The 21806-nt window shown below is 47.5% G+C and overlaps 1 protein-coding gene across 1 annotated transcript in view; it reads right to left on the bottom strand.

Annotated features, from left to right (window-relative positions):
* PTK2 (protein tyrosine kinase 2) overlaps positions 1-21290 on the bottom strand; it is a 317569-nt gene extending 296279 nt beyond the window's left edge. The window contains exon 1 of the mRNA XM_056854175.1: positions 21225-21290. The gene's annotated coding sequence lies outside the window, so the exon portion shown is untranslated. The remainder of the gene's footprint in view (positions 1-21224) is intronic.
* Between the last annotated feature and the right edge of the window lie 516 nt (positions 21291-21806).

Genomic DNA, 21806 nt, shown 5'->3' with positions numbered 1-21806 from the left:
ATACAGTCTACAGACCTTTCAGTAATACAGTCATTAAAACAAAATATAGCAACTGTACATGCTTGATTAATTTAGCAGAGTTTGATCAACATCCAGGATCACATCTCACAGGCTACACTAGAAAAAATAGGCACGCTTTCAGTGATATGTAATATTCTCCCCAGCAAAAATGGCCCGGTACCAGTGGCAAACCTTTCCACCACGCCCATGTAAAACCTCACCTGTATTTTGGTACACTTAGTTTTTAAACAGCTTGCATATTTCTGATGACTGGAAAGTTTAGACCCAAGGTTAAAGGTGAACAAGGTCTACATGCCACTGCATGAATATTCTGATTATCTATGTTTCAAAGCATTTGCTTGACTAACACCCAAGCCTTCTCTGTATTGTGAAACAGTAAAAGCCAGAGTAGAAAATCCAGCACTGACAATTTCTTAGATTAGAACTTTCTTCCATTTGCTCTGAAATGCATCTTCTCAGTCTAAAGAGGTAAAACTAGAGGATGGATCTCAATGGCAAATAGTCAACCGGAAGTTTACAGCTGCAGTCCTTGCAATTAAAGAACATAATCCTGCCTGAAGTTTCATAATTACCACTGTTACACATTTAGTGAGTCCCAGAATAGCTCTTAGGAATCAAGCTTGTAGTTTCTCTGTTTGTTAGGTAGGTACCTCATAAAATAGTTGAGGAACCTCTTTGGTCCTTTATACAGGAACAAAAATGTTCACTTCTGACATTAACAGAAATGAGTACATGCTCAAGCAGATTGTCCAGCATTCGCTTGGGCATGCTGAAGATGTGGAGTCCATTTACCAGTGGAATCAAATACAAATACTTATAGGGTTGTATCTGTTCCAGCAGATGCCCAACCGTGGGCCATTTAAACTTAGCTCTGCTGCTTGAAAAGACTGTGACTTGAGTTTTGTCACAATTAATTTCCAACTACTCATTCCTGCAATACTTTTACAACTTCCTTAAGTGCACATGAGAGGCCCTATTTGGTTTGAGAAAGAATGACTGCATCATTAGCATACAATAAAGCAATAAGTTTAGCTAATTTTGGAGGGTGGAAATCATCAAGGGGTCACATGAACGCTTGTAACAGCAGGTTCTCAACACTTCCCTTGCTGAGCGCAACAGATGTCTTTTCTACCACAGTGGTAGCAGCAAACCACTTCATTGTTCTTCTCATACATGTGCATTCATTCTGACACAATGACGTTCATTTGTAATTTTCATATATTTTTAGCCATTTATACCATTACACAGACATACAAATATGGACACAGAAATCGAATGGGATCGCATCAACTGAAAAATCATCCGCCAAGTTGCTCAGTGTCAAGACAAAGCAGGATTCAGCCTTCCTTAATATCTTTTCCTAACCTGTTAATTGGGTAGTCCCACCAGTAAATACTTGAGATAGTTTCAGAAAGTAGCCATGTCTGCAGTAGAACAGCTAGATTCTACTGGACTCCAATTTGTGTGTGTGTGTTAAGTGCCGTCAAGTTGCTTCCGACTCATGGAAACCGTATGAATTAATGTCCTGTCGTGAACAGCCTGGCTCAGGTCTTGCAAACTGAGGGCCATGGTTTCCTTTAGAGAGTCAATCCACCTCAAGTTGGGTCTTACCCTTTTCCTGCTGCAAACTAGCTGTAAATAATTAACACATCTCTGTAACCTACAGCCAATTTAAATCCAGAGCTTTATCACAGAGACTCAGAGGGAACAAACTCATCAATGCAAGCTACTGGTTATAAAGGTAAATGCAACGTTGTCACATCAGTGTAGCTCTATCAGCAGTTTTCATATGCAGGTTGAGTAACTTCTTATCCGAAATGCTTGGGACTAGAAGTGTTTCGGATTTTGGTATATTTGCATATACCTAAAGAGATATCTTGGTGATGGGATCCAAGTCTAAACACAAAGTTCATGTATATTTCATATACATCTTATACACATAACCCGAAGGTAATTGTATACAATATTTTAAATAATTTTGTGCATGTGGAGCATCATGGGGAACCTGCCGTTGGCACGACCGGCCTGCACACATGCCATTTTATTACCCTTTGTGAGTGCTCAAAAAGTTTTGGATTTTGGATCATTTTGGATATTGGATTTTCCGATAAGGGATACTCAACCTGTATAGTACATCAAATGGCTTCATAAAAGAACAGGGCAGATCACAACCTGTGCGGATACAGGACTGGGGAAGAAATTAGTCTGCACAATATTCCCTTAGAGAAATTATCAGTGAGCTTCATTATCCAACCCTAAAGCTCCACAAATTTTGCACATCTCTGAGCTTAACATGCAAGCACAGAATTTAATAACTGGTACAAAGTTTGGCATAGCAAAAACCTTTGCATCCAATAATTTTTATTTTTAACAAGCATTTCCTACTTACTGCAGCCACTGGAAACAGACCTATTTTATCTTGTTGCTGCTATCCTCAAGCAAAAGCCTAGAACTTGAAGAGTTAATTTCAAACAGAGGTTCAGAGTCACTGCCAACATGGAGCTCATTAGAAACAGCTGAGCCCACTTAGCTCAACTGTGTTAAAGAAGGGGTGTTGCGTCTCGGGGGGGAAAGCAAATGCTAAGAAAAGAGAGTACTAGGAAACAAAAGAGCCACTTTGCACGGTTTAGGGTTCCCCTCCCCCCCCTTTCACTTCCCTTCTTCCAAAACTAAACAAGGGGAAAAGTACACGATACATCAGCCTGCAGGTCTTGATAGGAATCTGCCTGGGAATCTATGTGTGTCACCGAAACAAGAGATGAAATGGAATTAACCCCCACACATACCAAAAACAGGGCCTCAGTACAGATTGCTGGGAAGCTAATGCCATTAAGTTTTAAATATACAGTAGTTGAATTTAAAAAAATGGCAAGTGCCAGAAAACAAAAGAGACTACTGAAAGTAAGGTGCATACTTCAGGTGAGTGTGAACTGCAAGTGCCGTTTTATTACAAAAACTGTTTTTATTGTGCTGCAGTATCCTGGAAGAACAGGCATTTTACACATACTTGTTAATCATTTGATGACTCCAACATCATGATTTGCATTACCTGGGTAATACACGCACACACAAAGAGTGGTGTTAAACAATTGGGCAAGTGTGAAAAAGCTGGGTGGATCCAATCCATCACCCAATCAAACGAAAATTAAGCAAATTCCCTGCCTAAGTAGTAAAAAACAACAACATTTATTACACATGGGTGTTTAAGACACAAGGGGCATGAGCCAGCCAAGTTTAAGTACATTCAAGTCCTACTGGTTTTAATAATTTCAGAGGGTTCCCATTTTTGTCTGCAGTAGTACAGCTAGGTTAAAATCCAGTAGCACCTTAGACACCAACAAGATTTTCAGAGTATGAGCTTTCAAGAGTCAAAGCTGATGGATGGCAACTTTAATGGGAGAGTTAAGCCAGTCCTTAAAAGTGTTTCCCACTTAAATCAGTGGGACTTAAAAAAAATTAAATTCTGGCTAATTATAGTATTTCCACAGATCAGATCCTTGTCTGCAGGGAACCTGGCATCTTCTCCTTAACTAACCCACCACTGCTGGCTTCCCTGGGAACACTGGTATGGTTTGTGATTCAGCAGAAATAGGTCATCCAATCTTACCAATTCCCAGCTTTGTTAATATAGTACTGCTGTCTAAACTACAGCCAGTGATCAAGAGGCAGCCAGTGTGAAGCAATTCTCCCGTCAAGGTAAATATAAAGGGGGGGAAAAGCACCTTCGTTATCCAATAAAGGAACTTGGTATGTGTGCTCTCCCCCGCCGGTCTCTCTAAAGCACTGGTTCCCAACCAGGGGTCCATGGACCCCCAGGGGTCCGCGAGAACTAAATTAAGGTCCGCGAAACAAAGTTATAAACCCATAATATTGTCGAAGGCTTTCACGGTCAGAGTTCATTGGTTCTTGTAGGTTATCCGGGCTGTGTAACCGTGGTCTTGGAATTTTCTTTCCTGACGTTTCGCCAGCAACTGTGGCAGGCATCTTCAGAGTAGTAACACTGAAGGACAGTGTCTCTCAGTGTCAAGGGTGTAGGAAGAGTAATATATAGTCAGAAAGGGGTTGGGTTTGAGCTGAGTATTGTCCTGCAAAAGTATTGTCCTGTAAGTATCAAGATAATGTGCTAATGAGGGTATGGTATGTTAATATGGAACCATTGTATCCTGAAGTGATCTGTTAATGTGTTAATCACTTCAGGATACAATGGTTCCATATTAACATACCATACCCTCATTAGCACATTATCTTGATACTTACAGGACAATACTTTTGCAGGACAATACTCAGCTCAAACCCAACCCCTTTCTGACTATATATTACTCTTCCTACACCCTTGACACTGAGAGACACTGTCCTTCAGTGTTACTACTCTGAAGATGCCTGCCACAGTTGCTGGCGAAACGTCAGGAAAGAAAATTCCAAGACCACGGTTACACAGCCCGGATAACCTACAAGAACTTATAAACCCATAGTAAATTAATATTTTCAATTAAAAGTTCTCTATTATAAAATATATATATATTCAAATATTATTCTAAGTTTAATGTTTAACTAACACTTATGATTAAAGTTCATTTTCGAATTCTCTGAATTTTTATTTTGAACCTTGGGGTCCCTGCACCGAACAAAAAAGTCCTCGTGGTCCCTGGTCAAAAAAAGGTTGGGAACCACTGCTCTAAAGAGTGTTCCGTGTCTATTAAGTTTCAAGGCCTTACTTGAAAGAAGTCTTGTCTCTCTCGTCCTAACTCTCTACCACAGAGTTTACGCGTAGCCTCAGATACCCGAGTCACGGAGACCACTCGTCTCCAATCCTTTGACTCTTGGTCTCTACAGCCTCATAGTCAATGTTGACCAGCGGCTTTAGACCCAGCTCTTCCTCGGCCTGCGTCCCTACTCTCTTTCTTTTACAGTTTTCCCTTCACCACCTGCTCCACCCACCAATTAACCTTAACTGTCTTCCCTTTAATTCTGGATTGGTTTCCCCCTGACAGGTCTCCTTCTTTTCTTTCAGAGGAGACCTTCCCATGATCCTGTATTAACGTTTCACCTTTTCCCCCTCCCCGAGGACCTTTCTGTCTCTTTGCTATTGTCCTCCTTTCTTCCCCCTGTTCTGTCCGGCCCCCTTCTCTTTCACCACTCTGCTTCACCCGCTGTTTCTCCTTTCCGCCCCTCTCCCTGGACGTCCCTTCGGCCATGACTCAACAGCCCATTTAATCACTAGTGCTTCCCTTTCTATCGTGGAATACCGCTGTTCATGAGGCTGTAGTTTCCGACTCAGAAACACCACGGGACGATCCTGTCCTTCCATTTCTTGAGTGAGAACTGCCCCTACCCTGGTAGCCGAGGCATCGGTGTATAACTTGAATGGTTGGTCAAAATCGGGGTTGTATAGGGAAGGTAGACTATCCAATGCATGTTGCAAATCTTGCCAAGCTGGCACCCGTTCTGAATCCCATATTATCTTGTTGGGTTCTGCCTTCCACAGACAATCAGTCAATGGCGAAGCTCGAGTTGCAAAACGTGGGATAAATTTCCCATAGTATCCTATCATACCGAGAAATCTTCAGAGGCTCTTTTTTGTTTGTGGTTGTTGCATCTGATCTAAGGTCGCTACCTTAGCTGCTACTGGTAGCAACTTCCCCCCGCCAACCACGAACCCCAAATATTGTAGTTCTTGAAAGCCTATATGGCTTTTCTTGGGGTTGACCTTCAAGCCCACACTATGTACTGCCTCCAAAACTTTTTCCAGATGCTCTAGATGTTCCTCCCACAAGTGACCATGTATGATGATTTCATCTATGTAAGCCCGTGCAAAGGACCGGCATTGGGCTAATATCCAGTCCACCAACCTCTGAAAGGTAACTGCTGCTCCATGAAGTCCGAAGGGCATCATTTTAAATTGATAAAGACCGGTAGGTGTTGCAAAAGCAGTCTTCTCTTGGTCTTCCTGTGCCACTGGAATTTGCCAATAGCCTTTGGTCATATCTAGGGCTGAAAGATATCGGGCTTGACCCAACTGGTTGATCAAGATCTCTGTCCGTGGCATCGGGTAGGCATCGAACTGTGCCACCTGATTGACGGCCCGGTAGTCTACGCAAAAGCGGGTAGTGCCATCTGGCTTTGGAACTAACACTATAGGACTACGCCACGCGCTAAAGGACGGCTCAATCACTCCTAAACGTAGCATTTGTTCTACCTCTTCTTCCACTTGTTGCCAGCGTTTTCGTGGCAATGGTCGCCACACCGCCCGGGCTACTTGGCTTGTAGTCATTCGAATCCGGTGTTCCGTCCATGTGGTCACCCCTGGTTTAACATCGAACACCGGTGGGCCCCTGGTGAGTATCTCTTTCACTTGTTTTTGCTGTTGACTCGAGAGGTGTGGGTCTATCGTTGGCTCTGGGGTTGGACTCTCTCCAAGTTCCCATGATAATTCCCCCTCCGACAAGAGCTGCCCCTCCCTCCTGCAGGAGATACGCTTCCTCTGACTGGCAGTCTACCCAAGCCTTCAAATCATTAACATGTAGTTGCTTACCCTATTGTCTCCTACCTATCTGTACTTCGTAGGTCAGGGGTCCTATTTGTTGGGTTATAACATACGGCCCTTGCCAAGGATCTCCGTTGTTTCTTCCCAGTACCGCCCGGCGGACCAAGACCTGTTCACTGGGGTCAAAGGACCACTGAGCGGTGCCTTTGTCATATTTCTGCTTCTGACGGGCCTGTGTTGCTTCCAGGTTCCATGTGGCCGCCTCCTGATCTTGACTTAAAATGTCTTGTAAATGTTTCAGATATTCGGCCGGGTGTAGTCCCACATCCGCAGCGCCGCGTACCCACTGTTCCCCCATTACATCCAGTAGTCCTCATGGTCGCCTCCTGAATACCAATTCAAATGGGGCATGCCCCGTAGATGCTTGGGGGGGTTTCTCTGACAGAGAATAGTATAGGATCTAGGAACAAGTCCCATTGCAGGGGTTTGTCTTGGGCTACTTTACGCAACATAGATTTCAATGTCTGGTTGAAACGTTCAACCAAACCATCTGTTTGGGGATGACCTATGGACGCAAAGGCTTGTTGAATGCAAAGGTTGTTACATAACTGTTTCGTTACAGTAGCTGTAAAGGATGTGCCTTGATCCGAAATCAGTACTCAAGGAAGCCCAAAACGGGAGAACCACCGCATTAGAGCTTTACAAACTCCAGTAGCTTGCATAGTCCTCATCGGAATGGCCTCGGGTTAACGTGTAGCATAATCCATCAAGACCAACACATATCGAAACCCTCGTGGGGTCCTCGCAAGAGGCCCAATAAAATCGACTGCTATTTGTTCAAACGGGGTCTGTATGGGGGCTAACGAGCATAACGGGTCTCTCCATGGGCCTCTGTGTGACAAGCGTTGGCAAGTGCCACATGACTGGCAGTACCGTTTCACCTCTTTGGTCAGAGATGGACAGAAAAACCTAGCTGTTAACCTGGCCAGTGTCACCTTTACCCCTTGATGGCCAGCCCACGAGTGGTCATGGGCTGCTTGTAAAAGTTGTGCCCTCTTCCCCTGGGGAATTATAAGTTGATTTATCAACCTCCCCTTGTTTGTGACCACCCGATACCACGTGCCCCCCTTTTTCTCTACTCGGGGTGCCCTTCCCGCCCACCTGTCATCCACTATATTCCCTTCACTTACAGCTACCATCGGTCATAGGGCTCTCAGTGATTTGTTCGCTTCCTGGTCAGCGCGAAACCTGGGCTCTCCACCCCAGTTTTGTTCTGGTTCTCTCGCTTCGCTAGGTGAGGCGTTACTAGGGTCAGCGATTTTATTGGTGTGCTCCGCTTCAGCTAGCCAATCTTGACTCCTGACTGCCATCTCCTGGGCCTCCTGTAACACTGAGGCAAACCCAGGGGTGTCCCTCCCCAGCAGAATGGCATAGGACAGGTCAGGCACCCATGACATCTCCAAAGCCAGCAGTTGCCCCTTCCACCGTAACTGAACTTTTACCATGTCATATTCACTGACATGTCGGTGGAAGCAGGACACCCGTACCCGTTTCACTACTGGTAACCGGGCTGGTAGCAGGTGGCTTAGAATAATAGAAACCAAGCTCCCAATATCCAGGAACGCAACGAGTTCCTATCCCTTTAGCTGCACCAGAGCACACAGATGGGGGTGTTGGGTCCCCTGCCCTGCTAACAGCCAAGCTTCCTCCAGCCTCCAATCACATTCCATAGTAGGGCAATCTTTTCTTAGATGCGCCCACTTCCCACATGTAAAACACGGGCCCAGGTTTCTTTTTTCCATCCTCTCTCCTCTGTCCCTGGGACTCGGTGTTTGGTTTCTGACCCCACCCTCCTGAGCTCCTCGCGGCGTTCCTCTCAGTCGAAAGTTTGTCAAGGGGCCTGGAAAATGCGGCCCCACGCGAGCCCGACCTCCTCTCGCGAGGTCGCCTGATCAAGTCGGCCGGACCCGGACTACTGCCCCTTCCGCGGGTCCGCCCCAAGCTTCCGTGGTGAAGGCATTTTCGAGCAATGTAGTGGCCACATGTAAGTCCCACGGGGTATTATACGACAACCACTCATGGGCTTTGGGAGGGATTGAAGCTAGTAGTTGCTCTAACGCCACCAAATCAGCCACTCGTTCGGCTTCCAGATTGCCAGGTGTTAACCATCTATGTGCCAGGTCCTGTAATTGAACTACAAACGCCCGCGGCTGATCCCCTCGCTTCCACATCTTGGCCCGGAACTTCTGCCGGTAAGTTTCGACAGAGATTTGGTATCATTCTAAAATAGCTATTTTCAGTTTCCCATAATCTGAGGCTACTGCCTTGGGCATGGCCTTGAAGGTGTCCAAGGCAGGTCCCGTCAGATAAGGACCAAGTACATAAACCCATTTATCCCGCGGCCACTCCATCACCTCCGCAATACATTCAAATGCCTACAAGAAGCCCCCAATATCGTCCTCCAGGCCCAATTTCATCAGGACGTCGGCTGGTAGTCATCCACCAACGGAGCCACTCGATGTGGGCCCCCGCGCGCCAGCGCTCAGCTGAGCAGCTGCTAGCAAACGGACCTCCCAGACTAAAACCTCCTGCGACTCCAGGTGGTGGAGGGACATGTCCCGGAATAGGCATTCATCCCGGTCGGTAAGCCACTGACCAAACTGAGTGAAATCCATGGTGGCAGGTGCGGCCGCCGCCGCCACAGTCCCTGCCGGTTCCAGCATGTGTGGAGGCAGCGGCGCGGACACCGCAGGGGCAAGAAACACGGGGGGCCGGAGCACGGTCCAAAGCGGACGCCACCCAAGCGGCGCAGGGATGTGCAGCAGTCCCCTGGGAAGGCTCACGGAATCACCCCGCCGCACATTCTCCACCAATGTGCTCTCCCCCGCCGGTCTCTCTAAAGAGTGTTCCGTGTCTATTAAGTTTCAAGGCCTTACTTGAAAGAAGTCTTGTCTCTCTCGTCCTAACTCTCTACCACAGAGTTTACGCGTAGCCTCAGATACCCGAGTCACGGAGACCACTCGTCTCCAATCCTTTGACTATTGGTCTCTACAGCCTCATAGTCAATGTTGACCAGCGGCTTTAGACCCAGCTCTTCCTCGGCCTGCGTCCCTACTCTCTTTCTTTTACAGTTTTCCCTTCACTACCTGCTCCACCCACAAATTAACCTTAACTGTCTTCCCTTTAATTCTGGATTGGTTTCCCCCTGACAGGTTTCCTTCTTGTCTTTCAGGGGAGACCATCCCATGATCCTGTATTAACGTTTCACCTTTTTCCCCTCCCCGAGGACCTTTCTGTCTCTTTGCTATCGTCCTCCTTTCTTCCCCCTGTTCTGTCCGGCCCCCTTCTCTTTCTCCACTATGCTTCACCCGGTTTCTCCTTTCCGCCCCTCTCCCTGGATGTCCCTCCCGGCCATGACCCAACACGCCGTTTCCACATTCCTCCCCCTTGAGAAGTGCCCGGAAAGGCACAGTATGTTTAGCCTGGAGAGCAGATGACTTAGAAGTAGTAAGATAACCATCTTCAAGTACTTGAAGGGCTGTCATCGAGAGGATGGTGCAGAGTTGTTTTCTGTTGTCCCAGAAGGTCGGACCAGAACCAACAGATTGAAATTAAATCAAAAGAATTTCCGGCTAAACATTAGGAGGAACTTTTTGACAGTCAGAGCAGTTCCTCAGTGGAACAGGCTTCCTCGGGAGGTGGTGGGCTCTCCTTCCCTGGAGGTTTTGAAGCAGAGGCTAGATGGCCATCTGTCAGCAATCTTGATTCTGTGAACTTAGGCAGATCATGAGAGGGAGGGCAAGAATGGTTGTGACAGTGTTTGGCTCTTTTGGCCCTTTCTTACATGCCCAGGGTAATGCCGATTGCCACTTTGCGGTCAGGAAGCAATTTTCCTCCTGGCCTGGGATCCTGAAGGGTTTGTATTGCCATCTTCTGGGCATGGAAGTAGGGGTCACTGGGGTGTGGGAGGGGGGAAGTAGTGGTGAATTTCCTGCATTGTGCAGGGGGTTGAACTAGATGACCCAGGTGGTCCCTTTCAACTCTATGACTCTATGATTCAATAGATGGAAAACCTTAGTATCCAAACAAAATGCAGGTCTTGGGGTTTTGACATATTTTGTACTTGCATGTTAACAGTGTGGTTACAACAATGGGAATTCTGTTACAAAGTTTTATCCAAGAAGGTATTGATCCACTCCATTCTGCAAGATATTTACCCAACAAACTAATGACTACACAGTTGGCTGATGACTCACTTAAGCTGTTATGTGTGGAGTACTCAAGAGAAAGAGCCTTGGTTCACTTACCGTGAAGGCTTCTTCTGCTCGTAGGTAAGAAGGGCGTCTTCATTCCGGGTTATTTTCCTTATTTGCTAGGGAAGGCAGGATTCAACAAAAATGTAGGCCTTCCGGTTCCCCGGGGGAAATGACCCCCTCCCATCGGAATGCCTCAGTAGTTGAAAAGCTTAACATTAATCATCGAAAAAACTATTACGATTTTAATTTTGAAAGAAACATTTTTCCCCCTTGACAGATAAGGTAACGAAAGGAGCAAACGACTGGAAACGAAAACACCTTTAAAGGTTAACATGAACAATTTCACTCAGGACACCCTCCCCTATTTATTTTTTTAATTCGGTGTGCTTCTGGCAGGAACTAGGGAGGGGAAGACGCCCTTCTTACCTACGAGCAGAAGAAGCCTTCACAGTAAGTGAACCAAGGCTCTTTCTCGCTCTAGGTAAGAAGGGCGTCTTCATTCTGGGACCTACCAGAGCTGTTAATGAATTAGGGTGGGGAGCTAGTCCTCCTGCACTGCCTGAAGCACTCCCAGGCCGAAAGCAGAGGAATCTGTGGAGAAGGTATCCACCTTGTAGTGTCTAGAAAAGGTCGACAAGGAAGACCAAGTAGCGGCATTGCATATTTGTTCCAGCGACACCCTATGTCTGAAGGCCATAGTGGTGGCTGCGCTCCTAACGGAGTGTGCCGTAATGGTGGACGGAGTTCGTATGCCGGATAGACTTGGAAAATACAGGCCTTGATGTTACTGCTAATGGCCGCCCGGGACATAGCTCCGCCTTTGTTAGGAGCCGTCAAGGAAATAAAGAGGTGCTCTGATTTCCTAATCTGTTGAGTTCGACGGATGTAGATGCGTAAGGCTCTTTTAACATCCAAAGAGTGCCACTCCCTTTCCCTTTGATTGGAAGGGTTTGGGAAAAAGGTAGGGAGAACAATCTCCTGCTCGAGGTGAAAACGTGTGTGAACCTTTGGAATGAAGGTAGGATCTGTCCGAAGAACCACTCTGTTCTTATGGAAAACACACAGCTCCGGCCGTACAGAGAGAGCTCCGAGCTCTGATACCCTCCTGGCCGAGGTGACGGCGGTAAGGAAAAGAGCCTTCATGCGGACCCACTTGAGGTCGACCTTTCTGAGAGGCTCAAACGGTGACTTAGTCAAGGCTTGTAACACGGTGCGTAAATTCCAGGAAGGGAACCTATGAACCACCGCCGGGGATGACAGCTTAACCCCTCTAAGAAAAGAGCGGATATGAGGGTCTTTTGACAAAGGGTATCTTGCCACCCGAGGGACTAGGGTGGCTATTGCGGCCAGCTGACGACTCATGGTGGAAACTTTAGGGCCGAGCTTTCTTCCATCTTGAAGAAAGGCTAAAATGTCCGCCACCCTAGGTTTTAGAGGATCTTTGGCGTTACGGTGGCACCACATGGCGAAAACCTTCCAAGTAGCTTCGTATATTCGTTGAGTGGCTGGCTTCCGAGAAGCCAAGATGGTATCTACAATGCCAGAATTGTATCCCTGATCTATGAGGTCTCTCCTTTCAAGTGCCATATGGTTAGTCGATACCACCCGGGGTCCGGGTGGCAGATCGGTCCTTGGGTTAAGAGGTCGTGTCTGGACAGAAGTCGCCAGGGAGGATGGATGGACATCTGTTGTAATGCCAGATACCATGGCCGTCTTGGCCAGTCCGGAGTTACCAGCAGTATCGTGGCTTGGAGAGTCCGAATACGTCTGATTACCCTGGGAATGAGAGGCAGAGGTGGAAAAGCGTAGAGTAGTCCGGTTGGCCACAGGGACAAGAGGGCATCTATTTTCTCTGCTCCGGTTTGGTGATACCTGGAGTAAAACCTCTTGAGCTGGGAGTTGGCTGGAGTTGCAAACAAATCCACCTGTGGGACCCCGAATCTGATGGTGATTTGGTGGAATATTTCCGGGTGCAGGGACCACTCGGCCTCGTCGAGGTGTTGTCTGCTGAGCCAGTCGGCCTGAACGTTCTGGACTCCCTGTATGTGTTCGGCAGATATCGAAGCCAAGTGGGACTCTGCCCACTCTAAGATCCTGGAGGCCTGCTTGTGTAGGGAGGACGACTTGGAGCCCCCCTGTTTGTTTATATGCGCCTTCGCGGCTATGTTGTCCGTCCTTATGAGAAGGTGTGATCCCGCTATCTGAGGACTGAAGTGTAAGATGGCTTTCCAAATAGCTGTTATCTCTAGGAAGTTGATGCTTTTCCTGAGATGATTGGGTTCCCAGAGACCCTGAGCTGGTTGACCGTGTAGAGTCGCTCCCCATCCCGTCAGGCTGGCATCCGTGAACAGTTGTACGGGAGCTTCGTGGATGTACTGCAGCCCCCGAGATAGATTGTCGGGAATCGTCCACCAAGTCAGGCTCGCTCGGACCGAGTTCGAGAGTCTGAGGAACTTGTGCGTTTTCTTGGCAATGTCCTTCTGGAAAGGGCGGAGGAACCATTGTAACGGTCTCGCCCGAAACCGAGCCCATGGCACTGACGGGATGCACGAGATCATGTGCCCTTGGAGCTTGGCTAATGCCATGAGGCGAAATGATGGAGCAGATGCTGCCTGTCTGGCGAGAGAAGAGATGGATTGTACCTTCTCTGTCGTGAGGATGAAAGAGCTGGTCGTAGTGTCGATGACGACACCTAGATGTGTCAGCTTCTGTGAAGGAATCAGTTGACTTTTGCTCCAATTGATCAGGAAGCCGTGATCCTGCAAGATCTTGAGTACGATGTTGGTGTGGATCCGACTCAGCTCCTGCGTAGGAGAGGATATGAGGATGTCGTCCAGGTACGGGTGCACCTGGACTCCCAGTTTGCGGGCCTCTACCATGAGGGTCACTAGAATCTTGGTAAAGACCCTCGGGGCAGATGTTAAGCCGAACGGTAGAGCCCGAAACTGATAATGTTCGTCCTGGCAGGAGAAGCGCAGGAACTTCCTGTGATTCTGGTGGATGGGAACATGGAGATATGCCTCAGTGAGATCCACCGAGGTCAGGAAGGCCCGAGGAGTTAAGGACTCTGAGATGGATTTTAGAGTTTCCATCCTGAACCTTTTGTAGATGACGAACTTGTTCACCCATTTGAGGTTCAGGATGGCTCTCTAGTCCCCGTTTTTCTTTGGAACCGTGAAAAACACGGAATACACCCCCAAGCAGCGCTCTGAGAACTCGACAGGCTCTATAGCCTGTATGTCTAACAAATGGCGTATTGCTTCTTGTGTGCGGATCAATTTTTCCTTGCCTAATGGTTGTGTTTTGGACATGAACCTTGAAGGTGGGGTCTTGCGAAACTCTATCAGGTATCCTTGGTCGACAATCGAGGACACCCAATGATCCGCCTGGGATGACCTCCATGCCGCCAGGAAGCAGGTGAGACGGCCCCCCACCGGACTGACGGAGGCGTCATTGCTTGGACTGTTGAGGTCCATACCCGGCTCTGTCGGAGGGCTGGGTGGAACGTTGAGACCTGGAGTAACGGCCTCCCCTTCGAAAGGAACCCCGGAAAGAGTTCCAAGAACCCCTTCGTTGTTCGCCACGAAATCTGTTGAGGGTGTGGGAGGAGCGAAAGGGACGAGAGAAAGTTTTTTGGTCTCGCTTATAGCTCTTGGGGAGCGCCTTCTTTTTGTCCCTAGTCTCTACTAAGATAGGGTCAAGCTGATCACCAAAGAGCCTCTTCCCTTGGTAAGGGAACCCCATTAGGTTGGCCTTAGAATGATGGTCCACTTGCCAAGGTCTGATCCAGAGGGCTCTCCTTGAAGCCAGTTGAGTGGCGATGGTCCTGGCTGAAAATGAAAGGGTATCTAAAGAGGAGTCGGCCAGAAAGGTGACCGCCCTTAAAATCCTGGACACCCCTTCCTGGGCCTTCCTATTTCCCTCGGGGATGAGTTGCCGTAATTTGCGTGTCCAGACTATAGCTGCCCTGGATACTAACGCCGATGTTACCGAGGCGCTGATGGCTAGGGCAGATGCTTCATGGGCCCGCTTGAGTGAGACCTCAGCCTTCCTATCAAGGGGATCTCTGATAGACCCCATGCCATCCCTGGCCACAACATCATTGGAATGTAAGGCACATACAGGAGCCTCTACCACTGGGGGCTGAAGCAATTGAGCCGAGGCAGGTGCTAAATCATAAATTTTTTTAGCTATAGCCGGAGTCTGTCTACCTGCTAATGGTTTTTCCCATTCAGCAGTAATCAATGACATGAAGTAGTCTGGAACTGGAATCACTCGAGAAGGGTTGGTATGTCTGTGGAAAAATTCCTTTGATCCTTTGAGTTTGTCAGAGGCTTGGGGGTCCTGTGATTCAGACAGGTCCAAGGCCTCTAGTGTCTTAGTTAAGAGGGAGGGGAAATCCTCCTGAGAAAAGAGCCTGAGCTGTTTCTCCTCAGGTTTTGGAGGATCCTCCTCTAGGGGGGAATCCTCATCATCCTCCCCGTTCTCATCCTCTGAGGAATCTGGGGAAGATTGGGGCTGCATGACTACTGTCTGTCTGGGTTGGCCAGAGGATTGGCTGCTACCAGCCTTCTCATTCCCAGGCCCCTTGTGACTGTGGATAGTACTGGGTCCCTCCAGGGGATCCTGACAATCCTCTGTGCCTCTAATGGAAGGCGTAGGGGTCGCTTGAGCCGCCAATAAGCCGTCCACAAAAACGCTCCTAATGAGCTCGGTGAGTTCAGCCCGTAAGGCAGCCAGCCCCCCACCATCTGAAGCCCCCGCGACCGCTGGTACGTTACCGGTGGCAGATCCCTGCTGCGAAGTCAGCGGTCTGTGGGGAACCTCGCCGCCGCCAAGGAGGACGTGGCTAGAAGCCGCGGCACTCATAAGGGGCCCCGCCGCCCCCCGGCGGGTCCGCAGAGCAGTAGAAAGCCTCAGAGACAATTGGCGTCCGGCTAGCAGCCACGCCTGGCGTCCGGCTAGCAGCCGCACCTAGTTTCACCCGCTCTGCCACAGAGGTAGCGGCGGGTGCAGTAGGTGACCGGCTAGCAGCCGCGCCTGGGTCTTTCTTCTTCTTCTTAGCTTGCTGCGCTGGGTCCGGTTTTCTCCTTCGTTTGGGGTTGGCCCCCTTAGAGGAATTAGAGGGTTCCCCGCGGCTTGGGGATTCCCCGCGGCTTGGTGCTGCCGCGGTAAGGAGACCCGGGTCCAAATCCTTGGACGAAATAAATTCGTCCTGGCCAGGAGCCGCCATTTTCTTTAGGCGGGAAAAAGGGCTATCTCCAACCCTCAGGGCCCTTCACACCCGACAACAAAGGCAAAACGGACACAGACTAAATAAGGACAAAAGGTAAGAAGAGGGAAAATACAGAGGGGAAAAATCTTTGGAAAATGGGAATACTTCCCTGTTTGAATTGCTAAAGAGTCAGTGAAAAAATGGCGGAGCCCGCCAGAAACCTCCTTCCCTGACAAGGCAGGAAACAAAACTGAGGCATTCCGATGGGAGGGGGTCATTTCCCCCGGGGAACCGGAAGGCCTACATTTTTGTTGAATCCTGCCTTCCCTAGCAAATAAGGAAAATAATCCGGAATGAAGACGCCCTTCTTACCTAGAGCGAGAACAGGAGGCTGCAGTTCATAGAGCAGACCAAATAAAGCACATTTCTAGATGACATCATGTCATGTTTTGAAAGCTCTCTAGCCGTAATTGCAAATGAAACAAAGCAAGCTGAGCGCAATTCACATGTAGATATTATTAAGCAACAACATGAGTTTCAATGCAGATTATGTTCAGGCTCATTATTTCCTGAGGTTCTCATTCTGCAAGTTGAAAATGTCATTCTTCAGAGGTTCTCGAATGGTAGGAAATAGCCAGCTAATGAGTCATAAAAGCCTTGTGGGTGGGTAACCCGGCCACTGTAAATTGATGTCGGGCACAAGGCAGCACAAGGGACAAGAGAGTGAGGGACAGATTCCCAGGCCAGAAATTAAGAAAAAAGGCACCAAAATATACACAGGACACACACATGAACTGTAGGCCAGATATTCTTCTACAAAGCCACTCTACAGGGAAAGTACAAAACAGTAGTAGGCAGTCATGGGAATGGAAGCAATAACAAACTGAGTAATTACTTTCTTCTGGTTCCTGGGCAGATAAAATGCTGTTGCATATTTCTTCCAAGACCAAGGGTCTAGAACTGTATTTTAAAAGAAATTCCAACAAGCCCATACACCCCATTAAGGGAAACTTGAATGCTCCACAAAGTATTTCCATGTTACCCTGTCTGTCTTGGGTTCATAGACAGAATTTTTAAAAAGCAGGTCTAGTTATATATTTCTTGGACACTATACTTATATCACAGAAAGAAACTGGATGGTTTTAAATATAAAATCTCGGGCCAGTCATTTGTGACCAATGCCAACACTTGGAAGCAATTTCACCCATTATTACATGAAATTCTCAATTACTTGGCTAATGCCAGATCATCATATCCTATCCCTGCCAAAAAAAAAAAAAAAAGTAGCTTCCAATGTTAACATCTCTGCCAAAAGCATATAGTTTACTGTCCTCCACAGCAGCTTTGACAGAGTATTATTCAACTTCATCTGCTATTCGTTTTCAGCACAAAAATCTAGGCCAGAATGAAAATTTGGGGCAAGATCCCAAAAAAAATCTTGTGGTGTTCTCGTACAAGAAAGCAGTACAGAGGCCAACTAAGGTTCTTATTGTATATTTCATGCCCTTCAACAAGCCACCGGATACCTATAAAAACTTATAGCTAGTGGTTTAATAATCCAATTATGCACATTAATACTGGATTTTCAGCATATTCGTCTGTGTTTGGGAAACTAGGAAAACAATTCTAAAAGCCTGCCTGGAAAAGGATCTGTATAAAGGCATGCAGCAGTTTTAATACAGACATCAAACACTGTTGCATTTATGACTGGGTAGAAAATAAGACAAGAATTCATGACATTTACAGTTAAGAGTACTTGAAACACAAATATGGTTATTTGTAGTCTTCACATTTGAAGGTCTAACAAATGGCCACATATTAATCAAATAAAAATAGAGAAATTCCTCCCTACCTTAAATCCTCATTATAGCCACAAGACAATTTCAAACTCCTGGGTAGCACCTCATCCTATAATGGACAGACAAGTTTCTGACCACCAGGGGGAAGCGCTCCATCAATTTCCCACACCAAAACCCCTCATTCCCTGTGACTGAACTTGTTAGTGAAGCTGTTCCCACATTAAAGTATAGATGGATATTGAGAAGAACAAACAAGATTCGGCAGAAGCATGGAAGAGAAGTGTAACAGGTTATCCCTGCAACTCTTCCCTCCCTCCATGTGCCTAAGAGGGAAACACTAGTCAAAACAATCCAGTGTGCATAGACTGCCAAAGACCACACATTGACCAAGGCCTAAAGACTTGCCTATGTTTTATGTGCATACCAATGCTGTACAGGAGCTGCTGATCCTCCTCTCACTGATCAGGCAGAGACACTCCTGAGGTGAAACTTTCAACAATGTATATGATAAACTCATGTACTGCCAAAGCTATGACAGTTTTTTCAAAAGAATCCTGTCTGCAGGGAATGAAAAGCATGTCCATGTGCTCCAAACCCCAAACTCTGCCTATGTTAAGTGCCATCAAGTCACTTCTGACTTTGGCGACCCTATGAATTAATGACCTCCACAACGTCCTGCCATTAACTGCCTTGCTCAGGTCTTGCAAACTGAGGTATGTGGCTTCCTTGATTTGGGTCAATCCATCTCATGTTGGGCCTTCCTCTTTTCCTGCTGCCTTCAACTTTTCCTAGCGTTATTGTCTTTTCCAGTGAGTCTCATCTTCTCCTAATGTGACCAAAGTACAATAGTCATTTGAGCTTCTAGGGACAATTCAGGCTGTGCCCCGATAAAATTTTTAGCACTTTTCCTAGCATCCAATCTGTGTCAGTCTCTTTCCATTTTGAGTACTAGGATCATGGCAGGAGGGCAACACACATTTCTGAGGCCTGTAGAATAAGGATCAGGTAATAAGAGATTGATTACACCAGGGATGGGGAACCTCAGGCCCAGGGGCCGTAAGCGGCCCCCGAGGACATTTTTTGTGGCCCTCGGGAGCTCCGGGGCCCTGCTGCAGAGGCGCGGTGCAGGACAGCCCTCTCTGAGGGTGTTCCTGGGACCAAGGCTTCCAGAGGCGCTGCGGCGCCCTTTGGACCGCCTCTCGCCGACTGACGGCTGTTGGTCGGCGAGGGGAGGGACGCTTCCCCCAAGGATGCCCCTATAGCCGCAGCGTGCAGGTACGCCGGGGCACACTGTGAGCCCCTCTCGCTGCCTGTCGGCTGTTGAGAAGCGAGAGGGGGGAGAGGCCCGCGGCTCCTGGCGGCTCAGCATGCGCGCAGGAGCCGATCGGGCTTCAGGGGGCCTTTTGTGGACTCTGGGGCGGGGAGGGCATGAGCCTGGGGTAAGGTCGCATGGGGCCGGCGGGTGTAAGGGTGGGGGGGGGGAAGGCTTTTCTCTCTCCCTCTCTTTCTGTCTCTTTCTTTGTCTGTCTCCCTCCATCTTTTTCTTTCTCCCCCTCTCTCCATTTCTTTCTCCCTCTCTCCCTTTTCCTCTTTCTCTATTTTCCTTCCTCCCTCGAACGCGGGCTGTGCCCCCCAGGTGCCTCGTTTGCTTGGGCCCACCACTGACGGCCCTCCCGCCTGGGAGGGGGAAGGACCTGGGGAATGGAGGCACCCTCCAGGCCTTCTCTGCGTGGCCTGCCCTGGGGTTGCCAACTTCCAGGTGGTGGCTGGAGACCCTAGCCTCTCCCCCCCCCCACAGGGAGATCTACACTTGGTATGGCCCCCGAATGATGTTATAAATGTGCAAATGGCCCTTGGCAGGAAAAAGGTTCCCCACCCCTGGATTACACTGTCCTTATCTCCTCGTCCTTTATGATTATGCTTTAAATCCTGTTACAGGATTGGGCTCCCAGGTTTGAAATCTAGCAAGCCAGAACATAAGAACATAAAAGCCATGCTGGATCAGACCAAGGCCCATCAAGTCCAGCAGTCTGTTCACACAGTGACCAACCAGGTGCCTCTAGGAAGCCCACAAACAAGACGAGTGCAGCAGCATTCTCCTGCCTGTGTTAAAAACATAAAGACCATGCTGGATCAGACCAAGGCCCATCAAGTCCAGCAGTCTGTTCACACAGTGGCCAACTGGGTGCCTCTAGGAAGCCCACTAACAAGATGGCTGCAGCAGCATTATTCTGAGAAGAAGAGTCTGCAAAAGAGCACTTAAAGGAGCTACTCTTCTGTTTCACTGAGGAGGACGTGTTATCTTGAATGTTTAAGCTGATTTCCAGGAGCATATCCAAAACTCCCACATTATCCCAGTTAAGTGCTGGGGTTTACGTTATGGATGGTTTTGGCAAAGCATTATGCATCACCCTCAGTTTCCCTCTGATGGAAACAGAATAACTGGGATCCATCTAGGAGGCTCTCATGAAGATGAAAAGCACAAGTGGTGTGCAGTATGAACCTCACAGGCCATAAACATCTAAACACACTTACAGCACATCTCCGAACAGGGATGTAGCAAAGTACCTAGTACAATACATACATACTTACAAAAAGGTTTAGAAAACCATTTGCTCCTAGCAGAATGATAAATTTTAATCCACACACTATTAAGTTCACCAGCACTCCAAGTACTAAAGGAGCATGCAGCCTTCCACAGAACACTGAGCATCTGGTAGGTGGGACAGGTGGTCTCCTGGCTTTTCAGAGTTCAAAACCTTTGCCACTAAAGATACTCAAGAACAAACTCCATCCACAGCCCACATCAGCCCTCTTTTGTCACCAGCCCAAGCACATTCATTCCTAAATTGTCTATATCCTATCATCTGCTAAAGTAATTCAACCCTATAGCAGAAATGGAGATCAACTTACTAACCAATGAGAGATTTGCTAACCAAAGCACAGTCTATTGCAGAGCTTCTCAAACTTTGTGTGCACTCCCCTCTACACCCCCCCAGCAGCCACTGTCATGAAAACTAGCAATCCAATCAATCCATTGGAAGTTATTAATAAAGCAACACTTTCCCTAACTATTATTGGAACAATGCAACAAATGCATTTTCAACAGGTTTTGGTGAGAAAGCCCAGCTCCATTAAAATACTTTTCCAGTTTAACTTCTTATACAAAGTACAAGGAACTGGCCAGGATATTCTAGCTATGAAATGACTTCCATGCTTACAACATCCAGAATTTTACACTGGATAAAGAATTAGCACAGATGAAGCCAGTGTTACAGATTAAAAGCAGAGCATTCAGATTTCAAGATGTCCATTATGTACAATTGTAATGGTGTTATTCTGTGTTGGTCTCTTTCCTTGCAGCCTAGATTTTCAAAACCTCCTGGTGGAAACAAGCATATTTATTTTGAAAGTTCATAATTCATTCAGAAAAAGAAGAAAACACATACCTTAAACAGATTTTCCAGCTCTCAGCAGTAGGTATATTCTGTGAATAAGATGGGTCTTGAAATCTGTAATAATAATTAGAAGTGATCAGATTCCCTCCTTGATCTTCTGCATACAGCATAATGCAAACTTAATAGGCAGGGTTGCCAACCTCCAAGTGAGGGCTGGAGACTACCCAGAATTACAACTGATCTCAAGATTACAAAGATGCAGCCCCCTGGACAAAATGGCTTCTTTTGAGGGTAGACACTATGGCATTAGACCCCACCCCACTGAGGTCTGTCCCCTTCCCAAAACCCACCTGCCCCAGGCTCCACCCCCAAATCTCCACGAATTTCCCAACCAGGAGTTAGCAACCCTATTAACAGGGTTAAAAAACTACAGCAATGGCACAGAACAAGTTTCAGCGCTGACAAAGAAACAGCTATTGAGAATAGCAGAAAACACAAGATTCTGCACAGAATTGAAAGGAAAGCAACATTACAATTGGATTGCATTTTTGTAACTTTAAGAAGCTAAATATCCTAGGATACCCTTAAGAGTAACTGCAGGAATACTGACCTAGAGTCATCGCAAATGAGGAA

This window comes from Euleptes europaea, chromosome 8, assembly GCF_029931775.1.
Source record: "Euleptes europaea isolate rEulEur1 chromosome 8, rEulEur1.hap1, whole genome shotgun sequence".
NCBI classification, from domain to species: domain Eukaryota; kingdom Metazoa; phylum Chordata; class Lepidosauria; order Squamata; family Sphaerodactylidae; genus Euleptes; species Euleptes europaea.
This window is presented reverse-complemented; position numbering and strand designations above follow the sequence as displayed.